General features: G+C 36.6%; 1 pseudogene; it reads right to left on the bottom strand.

Annotated features, from left to right (window-relative positions):
• Window positions 1–656: 656 nt before the first annotated feature.
• LOC110543726 (olfactory receptor 4C3D-like) lies at window positions 657–4,999 on the bottom strand (annotated as a pseudogene).
• Between the last annotated feature and the right edge of the window lie 5,524 nt (window positions 5,000–10,523).

Here is a 10,523-nt window from a genome sequence, read left to right as displayed (position 1 = left end):
CTTATCTATTTTTTTTGCATTACCACAGACTATGCAAAATTTATTTAAAGCACTACAGAAAAGCCAGTGCTCCCCAAGTAAAAATGTATGAAGCAATTAAAAAAATAATGGTGATCAAAGCAACAGCCACTGAGCTCATGTCAGATACAGCCCCTGTACCACTTTGCAGCCTTGCCAGGCCACAGAGGAAGATTGTACAGCCAGCCTTGATGAGACCTGATAGGCTTGGGTCAAATAGAAGGGGAGGAGGACCTCCCCTATAAGAGGCCTAGGTTAAAGGGCATAGGGAGAGAAGAGGGAGGATGGGTGGGCCTGACAGGAGACAAGAGAGAGAGAGAGAGTGAGAGAGAGAGAGAGAGAGAAAGATACATAAGAAGTAACAGTGAATCTCTAAAGAAAAACATAACTCCAGGATCATTAAAATTGTATAGTTGGTATTTTCTGTTGGAAATACAGAATCTATAAATATCAATTTTTGAACCTTGAAAACACACATTTAGAGCTATTAAAGGCACAAAAGCGGGGTCTATTCACTCTTAAGTGCCCCAAAACACTATTATAGGAAGTTTTGTTTTTCCTATATGTTAATAATCTGTGCAATTTGTTAGTCCTCTTCCACAGTTTACCACAAACATAATACTACTGGCTTTGACACATCAGCGCCTTCTTGCCACACTCCTCTTCAACAAACTCTTCATGGCCTTCTTTACCTCTGTGTTTCTTGCTGTATAAATGATGGGATTTAACATGGGAGTAAGGATTGCAAAGAACACAGTCACCAGCTTGTCCTCAGGGTAGGTGGTCACAGGCCGCATGTAGGTAAATATGCAAGGCACAAAGAAGAGAACAACCACAGTGAAGTGAGAGCCACAGGTGGAGAGGGCTTTGTGCCTGCCTTCAGAACTATGTGATTTCAAGGATTGCAGGATGACTATGTATGAGATGAGGAGCATGGTAAATATGAGCAAACACATAGCCCCACTGTTAGCAGCCACTATGATGCCCAGTCTGTGTGTGTCTCTGCAGGCAAGTTTCAACAATGGGAAGAGATCACACATGAAGTGATATTGGGACCACAGAAGGGCAGATTGATCATAAAAAATATTTGCATGGTGGCATGCAGGATCCCTCCAATCAAGGCTACCATCACCAGTAGCCTGCAGAGGCCTTGCCGCATAATAGTCATGTAATGCAGAGGTTTGCATATGGCCACATAGCGGTCATATGCCATAACAATGAGAAGGATAATCACTGATCCTCCCAAAAAGTGTTCCACAAAGAGCTGGGTCAGACAGCCACCCAAGGATATTGTTTTCCTCTGGTAGAGCAGATCAATTATCATTTTGGGGGTGGTGACAGAGGTGTAGAAGGCATCTATGAAGGACAAGTAAGTGAGAAAGAAGTACATAGGTGCTGAAAGGGTAGGGCTGAAGGAAATGGTGAGGACAATGAGCAGATTAGCTAACACTGTAAAAAGGAAAACAAACAAAAAGACAATGAACAGTACTTTCTGCAAGCATGGATTCTGTGTGAGACCCAAGAGAATAAATTCAGTCACATTACTGGGAGAATTGTAAAACTCCATTCAGGATATTAAGCCTTCCCAAGACCTGAAATTCCTACAAAAACATAAAGGTAGATCATTAATTCTGAATTCATTGTAGTATGATATTCATAGTGCAGAAATAGTGCTTTCTGTAACTGTGGATCACATTCCTTATATTCTTCTAACTCAGTAGTTGTTTCTATTCCTTTTTACCTCCTTATCATGTTCTCCTCAAATCTAATACTATCAGTTACAACATATCTATAGGGCAATAATTACTATTTAAAGAAAAAGTACTGATCTATATATAGATTCTTCTATTTCTAAAGTCCATGTGATGTTTCTGTGTTGCTCCTGGAATCTGTGTATCTGAGCTCTCCCATTAGTCTGTGTACCGCCATATGATCAGACACATTTCATAAGCTAAAAAAGTGCTCAGCCACATAAAACTTAATTATTGCTTTCTGAATTTACATTTGATCACATGAATGTTACAGTGAAAGAAAGACATGGTTTAATCACTAACTCACCCCAGCCATAGTTACCTGCATAGAAACTGCAAAAGCACAACAAGGCAAATGTCTGCCATACAGGAAGGAAGTTCCCATCCTGTACTGGGGAATTATTGGCAATTGTTGCTGGAGAAAAAAGAATTTTTTTAACTTGTGGCTACACTGAAATAAAGATTCCCTTGCTTCAGTGGATGATCTCACAACCATAAACAAATACTAACACTAATTAGATTTAGTGGATTATCATGTTTCATTGTGTATATGTATACAATTCAAAGGATAAAAAATTAATATTTTAATAAACCTGACTATGCTATATCTTTGATAAGCAGGGGTTTTTAGCAACATGTACAATTGAAGGCTATATTTACTCCATAATATTACCATACCTATATGCCATATACATCTATTTTCTCAGTATGTTAGTATGGCATCTATCGTAACACCTTCAATGTCTACCACATATTATGTGATGAGGAAATACATGATGAATCTTCATACTTTATACATTTTTGTTTATAAGAATACAGATGCTTCCCAGCCCAATTGGGAAGAGCCCAATCAAAGAGCCCAATCACCTTCAGCTACCCAGTCACTCATCCATGCTACCAACTCTATGAGAAATATGATGAATCTTTCACAGGCAAAGTGTAGTGAATATTTTTGATATATTTTAGATGTTACTATAATGCTAATTATTTTTAAGAAAAGTATTATTCACTTTCCAAATAGTTCATTGGTTATAAATATTGTTTATCCTTCAGAGTTTATGTTTTCCATAAATGTCTTTATCATGGCCTCATTTCTCTAAGTGTTGTTTTACACATACACATACACACAGAATGCAATATGCAAATACATATGGAGTGTATATACTTATATTCCTAAGCATATAAACATAATCAGTTTAGTCTATATAATTATAGACATTATATGTGACACATATATAATGATATGCATATTTAATATATATTATAAATATAAATAATGATTATCTTAGCTATTAAGTCAAAGATAATCAGCCACAAATCCACAGACCCAGAGAGGCTAAGTAACAAGGAGGGCTCAAGAGGATATCCACAAATCTCTCTGGGAAGAGGAAATAAAATAAATATTGTGGGTGGACAGGGCTGGGTGGGAACAAGAACAGGAGGGAATCAGGTCTGGGGAACATGGCAGGAGAGAGTCCTGGGAGAGACAAAGGAACTGTAGGGTATTGTGGAGCAGCATAAATATGGATATATATATATTACATATAAAAATGATATTTATTTATATAATCTTATCGGACAGTCAATTTCATCTTCAATAAATTTAGTTTCAATAAATGGAGAAAAATACTTTATTTAGGTTTTTAAATACATAATAACTTACTAATAAAGGAAACATTTATTTTAAAGCTTTTAAAAAGAACTTTAAAACAAATACATAAAGGAGTTGTCTGCTAGGTAAGATAAAGTAGCATGCTTATACACACACATATGTGCTAATTAACATAAACAAGTATCTATTAGTTACTAAGAAAAATATTTATTAGACCCATATATGTATGCATATAGTTATATATCTGTACATGTTTTTCTGTATGAAGACTATAAAAATGTCTGTGATGAAAGCCTACAAAAGTCCTGTCCTGACATTTTTGTCTTTACAGATCATCTATCTAGGAAAAGATGAATCGCCCCTATTTCTATGTACTTTTAATCTACGTAGACTAATTTTTCACCAATAACCCAGATCTTACACTATGCATTGCTTCTGGATTTAAAAAAAATCAAATAAATCATAGAACATGGGCAATACATTCTGATTTTCAGACATAAATTTTCCAAAAAGAAAAGAAAGCATGGTCCTTGGTTAGGGTATCAGTCTCTGCAGGGCCCCCAGGACCCAGTTTTTTTGTTGTTGTTATTTTGTTTTGTTTTGTTTTGTTTTGCTCTGTTGGTCTCCTTCTGGAGCTCCTGCCCCATCCAGGTCTCCTTATCTCTACCTTCTTTCATAAAGTTCCATGCCTTCTGCCCAAAGTTTGGGTATGAGTCTCAGCCTCTGCTTTGATACCTCGATTGGTAGAGTCTTGCAGAGGTCCTCTGTGGTAGGCCCCTGTCCTGTTCCCTGTCTTCTCCTGCTTTGGATGTCTATCATGTTTGCCTTTCTGAATGAGGACTGAGCATCTTCCCTAGGGTCTTTTTGCTGTTTAGCTTCTTTAGGACTATAGATTTTAGTATGTTTTTCCTATATTATATGTCTAAAAACCACTTATATGTGATTATACACCATTGTTGTCTTTTGGAGAGGATCTTAAACCTCTGCTCAGATGTAGCCCATAGACTCAGCCTCCAAGTGGGTTCCCTAGAAAGGTGAACAGGGGATGTCTCTGGCATGAACTCAGTGGCAGGATATCTGATTATCTCTCCCCTAGAGGTAAGGGGTGCAGCCTTGCCAAGCCAGAGAGGAGGACAATTTGGCCAGTCCTGATAAGACTTGATAGGCTAGGGTCAAATTGAAGGGGAGGAGGTCCTCCCCTATCAGTGGACTGGGGGAAGGGCATAGGGGTAGAAGAGGGAAGGAGGGTAGGATTGGGAGGAGACAAGGGAGGTGACCACAGCCAGAATACAAAGTGAATAAATAGTAAAATATAAGAAAAATTAAAATTAAAACTTTTTTGAAAATGAAAAGAAAGCATACCTATGACAAATGCATTTCATATATTCTATGCTAAACATGTAAAAAATTCACAATTTTTTATTATTTTTATTATTCAAGAAGAAATTTTCATGTTTGTGAGACTATGTTGGATTATCACCACATCTCTTACTCTGAGTCAGCTCTTGCAGAAGTCCAGAAAGAGCACAGGGCATGTATTCAAGGTGACATAGTGACTTTGTAGTGACTAAGACAGTGGTTCTAACCTATGGGTCATGATTCACTTAGAGGACTGCATATCAGATATTTACCTTATAATTCATAACAGTAGAATAATTACAGTTATGAAGTAGCAATGAAATAATTTTATGGTTTGGAGTCACCACAACATGAGGTACCATATTAATGCTCAGAACTTTAGGAAGATCACTGGTTTAGAGCATTACAAACTGTTTACCTTTATTCTACAACCTTCCAATACTTATCTGAAAAATAAATGCAAAGGTAAATATTTCTTAAAGAAAAATACTTTATAGAAATATTATATATGTAATTATAAAAAACTGGGGATAACAGAAATCATATCAATCAGACATTAGAGAAATGTGTATGAAATATTGCATATCACCTGGAATGCTGTGTAACTGTCAGTGAGGTGTTTTATCCTGGCAGAGTTTTGCACGGCTGAAATATCAGCATTTGGAAAGTGAAAGCAGGAATAACAGAAGCTCAAAACCACCCTCTGCCATGTAGCAAGTTCTAGGCCAGCCTTGTTGCATGAGACTCTGTTAATAAAAAGAAACAAGAAAAAGAGTTTTATAATTTTTTAAAACATCATCGGAATTGACCTAAGTATGAACAGTGGCGGTGTGTCCTCTACATAGTGTTTTCCAAGATGTATTTTGTGTTAACTCATTAAACTTATTCTGGTCATCTTCTCATACCATATTAAAAAATCCTTATTAAAATTAGTATTTTATACAGCATAGTTCCAAGAATTATTTTAATACTGATTTTTATTTTGGACCAGGTAGATAGTCCACATTTTTATAAATTCCCTTAATGTAATGTTCTTAAAACATTTTAATTAAACTTTTCAGACCTGAAAACATTATTTACACAATGAAATGTAAAAGCAAAAACCAAAAACATAAGACTCACAGAGGAGGACTTTGCAGCCAGCCCTGAAGATACCTGATAAAACAGGGCCAGACAAAAGGGGAGGAGGTCCTCCCCAATTTGTGGACTTGGAAAGGGGCAGGGAGAAGCTGAGGGAGGGAGGGTGGGATTGGGAGGGAATAAGGGAGCAGGATACAGCTGGGATAGAGAGTTAATAAAATGTAACTAATAATAATAAACAATAAAAAATGTAAAAAAAACCCATAAGACTCTTGTATTATTATATTAATTGGGGAAATTTAGAATGAAAAAGTTAACATATAGTATGACTTTACTAATTTAAATATATTTAAATATATAGGAAAGCCTTCATGATACTTTTACTTCTACAAGGGTGAAATTAGTGTTTGGCATGCTGAGAACAAGCAAGCCTAGAGTGGCTAGAAGAGTGGGTGATAATGTGATTTTAAGTTCCTTGTATTCCTTGGGGCCTATAATTACATGTTTTCTTTACAAAACACAAAACTCTTACCCATCAACTCAATCTGACACAGTGAAATGTATTGGATCCCAGGTAGCTGTTAGTTCCTCAAGGCATAAAGCTATATAATTTTCAAGATGTCAACCAGCTCAGCCAATGCTAAGTCATTGTTCATTATAAATGGCTCCTTTGGAGAATGCCTTTCTCTGGAGCTTACCAACTGTTACCAAGTGCCTTATGAGCAGTTAAGCCCTGAACTTTCCTAAACCTAATTAGGTCTCAAGAGCATTCCACCACCATTAGTGCTAAAAAAAAATAATAATAATTTATTTCACTGAATATTAGAGAACTTCTATAGCACCTGCAATTAAATTTTACTTGAGCCTAGCTGAAGATCCATCTCTGTGCAATAAAAAAACCAAAACGTTCAATTACTAATGAACTTAAATATTTGTTGAAAAATTAAGTAATATTTATATGGAGTCTGGGAATTATATATTTACATTAAACATGTATGTGGATAACTGTGATTTTGAAATTATCATTATAATATTTTATTTATAAATTCATACTTCACTATTATTTTGAAATATTTTCAGATATAAAGAGTTTTAGTGATGGTCTGTGTTACTACAGTAGCACATTACCCAGACACAATTCAAATCAACCATTTTTCATACTAATCATTGAATTATATTATCATCACAATGATGAAAATTGTCAAATTCTTGAGTTACATGCAGAGTTGTAAAATTCACTTCAGCCGTTTATATTAAGTCTACAGAACAAAGAAGCCATTGGTATTGCCAAACTATAATATGGAAAACTGAATCAGGTTATCAGAACATCATCTGCCAAGACAAAATAAAGGTCTAACTTCCTGAATCCTGGTCCAGTATCCTTATTCTGTCCAAAGATCTTATTCTCAGATATTTGTCTTTGGTAGTGAATGTGTCATGTTCTATTAGCTACATAAAGAAACATAATTAATTTAAAATTATCTTAATTTAATTCAAATAAATTTATGTAGCAATTAAATATTACTACATGAAATCACATGTATTCAGTTACATTCAATTAGGCTCCCTAAAAATTAAAAAATAATAGTGTTACTTTCTTGAGAAAATGCAGAGAATATGAGTGATATGTGGGAGGGTAAACAAATAAATAGTTAATATTGAGAGTACCTGAATAAACATGTTTTTTTTACACTGTCATATACACGTATACGATACATTGTTCTTTTTTAAATTATTATCATTTACTATAATTTATTCAATTTGTATCCAGGCTGTGGCCCCCTCCCTTGTCTCTTCCCAGACCCACCCTCCCACCTTGTTCTCCCGTCATACCCCTCCCCTAGTCCACTGATACAGGAGGTCTTCCTCCCCTTTTTTCTGACCTTAGCCTATCAGGTCTCCTCAGGACTGGTTGCATTGTCTTCCTCTGAGGACTGGCAAGGCTACACCCCCTCTCCCCAAGAGGGAAGTGATCAGAGAGCCTGCCATAGAGTTCATGCCAGAGAAAGTCCCTGCTCCCCTTTCTAGGGACTCCAATTGGAGACTGAGTCTATGGGCTACATCTGAGCCAGAGTTTTAGGTCCTCTCATTACATTGTACTTGGTTGGGGTATCATTCTCTTCAGGGCCTCAGGGCTCAGTTTTTATGGCTGTTGGTCTCCTTTTCAAGCTCCTGTCCACTCCAGGTTTTTCTGTCTCCCCCATATATCCTAAAATTTCCTCCACTCTGCCTAAAGTTTGGCTATGAGTCTTAGCCTCTACTTCAATATGTCCATCAGTAGAGTATTTCAGAGGACTTCTGTTGTAGTCTCCTGTCCTGTTGCCTGTCTCTTCCTTCTTCTGATGTCTATCACATTTGACCATCTGAATGATGATAGAGCATTTTCCCTAAGATCCCTTCTTGTTTAGCTTCTTTAGAAGTATAGATTTTAGTTATGTTTATATTATATGATGTGGCTAATATACACTTATGGGTGTAAATACCATGTGTGTCTTTCTGCTTCTGGGTTACCTCACTCAAAATGATCTTTTCTAGTGTCCACCATTTGCCTGCAAATTTCATGATTTACTGGTTTTTAATACCTGAGAAGTACTCCATTGTGTAAATGTACCAAAGTTTCTGTATCCATTTCTCAGTTGAGGAACATCCAGGTTGTTTCCAGCTTCTGGCTATTATTACTAGAGCTGCTGTGCACATGGCTGAGCAAATGTCCTTGCTGTATAGTTGAGCATATTTTGGATATATGCCTAGGAGTGCTATAGCTGGATCTTGAAATATTACCCTTGAAATAATCTTGAAAATTATTCCTAATTTTCTAAGAAAGTGCCAGATTGATTTGCAAAGTGGTTGTACAGCTTCTACTTGCACCAGCAATGGAAGAGGATTCCCCTTTCTCCACATCCTCTCCAGCATATGTTGTCGCTTATGTGTTGTGGGTTATAATATTTACTATTGGTCTATCTTTTAGTTAAGCAGTGGTTATTCCTAAACAGCTGTATAATCAAATCACCACCAGAGACTAGGATTTGTTTAACTAGCCTAGAGCACAATGCTGGGCAATAGTTACTCCATCCTAAACCTCCAAGCCCACATAGTTTCCTACCATTCAGATTTCACCCATTATACTTGCTTTTAGTCATATCTTAGGTCCGGTTCATTTCTCCATGTGGTTCCAAGAACTATCCTGTAGATTCTCCTCTTCTCTCCTGCTTCCTCCTTGCTTCCTTCTCTTTTTTCTCCAGACCAAGATGCCCCACCCTATACTTTCCATTGCTCAGCTGGTTGTTTAATTGACAATATAGAGAACAAATGGTGGCATGTTTACACAGACTTGAGACAGGTGATGCTTAGAATAAACATTACAATGCAATGTCTGGATTGAAACTAGATACTGGGATAGAGAAATCAGCATTTGAATAAACAAGAGTAAATTGTATACATTCCAAAAGAACATTATACCAATACTTGAGGTTTTGATCATAGCTATTCTGATGGGTATAAGGTGAAATCACACAGTTGTTTTGATTTGCATCTCCCTGATGACTAAGGAGGTTGAACATTTCTTTAAGTGTTTCTCTGCCATTTGATAATCCTCTATTGAGAATTCTGTTTAGCCCTGTACCCCATTTTGTATTTGGATTACTTGGTTTGTTGGCGTTTAATTTCTTGAGTTCTTTATATATTCTGGATATTAGCCTTCCATCAGGGTTGGTGAAGATTCTTTCCCAGTCTGTAGGCTGTCATTTGTTCTGACAACAGTGTGCTTTCCTTTACAGAACATGTTCAGTTTCATGAGGTCCCATTTATTGATTGTTGCTCTTAGAGCCTATGCTGTTGGTGTTCTGTTCAGGAAGTTGTCTCCTGTGCCAATGAGTTCTAGGCTTTTCCCCACTTTTTTTTTTCTAACAAATTTAGATTATCTGGTTTTATGTTGAGGTCTTTAATCCACTTGGACTTTAGTTTTGTGCAAGGTGATAGATATGGTTCTATTTTCATTTTTCTGCATGTAGACATTCAGTTGGACCAGCACCATTTGATGAAGATTTTGTCTTTTTTCCATTGAATGGATTTGGCTCCTTTTTCAAAATCAAGTATTCATAGGTGTGTGGGTTTATTTCTGGGTCTTCTATTCAGTTCCAATGATCCTCCATTCTGTTTCTATGCCAATAGTTTTTATTACTATTGCTCTGTAGTACAGCTTGAGATCTGGGATGGAGATACCTACAGATGATCTGTTGTTGTACAGGATTGTTTTGGAGATTCTGGGTATTTTGTTTCTCCATATGAAGCTGAGAATCTTTTTTTCAAGTTCTGTAAAGCATTGAGTTGGTATTTTGATGGGAATTGTGTTGAATCTGTAGATTGTTTTTGGCAGGATGGCCATTTTCACAATGTTAATCCTACCAATCCATGAGCACCTGACATCTTTCCATCTTCTGATATCTTCTTCAATTTTTTTCTTCAGAGACTTGAAGTTTTTCTCAAACAGGTCTTTCACTTGCTTGGTTAGTGTCACCCCAAGGTACTTTATGTGGTCAGTGGCTATTGGAAAGGGTGTTGTTCCCCTTATTTCTTTCTCGGCCCTTTTGTCTTTGGTATACAAGAGGGCTTCTGACTTTTTTGAGTTGATTTTGTATCCTGCCACTTTGCTGAAGGTGTTTATCAGCTGGAGGAGTTCTCTGGTTGAATTTCTGGGGTCACTC

The sequence above is a fragment of the Meriones unguiculatus genome, chromosome 18, assembly GCF_030254825.1.
Source record: "Meriones unguiculatus strain TT.TT164.6M chromosome 18, Bangor_MerUng_6.1, whole genome shotgun sequence".
NCBI classification, from domain to species: domain Eukaryota; kingdom Metazoa; phylum Chordata; class Mammalia; order Rodentia; family Muridae; genus Meriones; species Meriones unguiculatus.
Note: the sequence above shows the minus strand (reverse complement) of the source record. Positions and strands in the feature narration are given on the sequence as shown.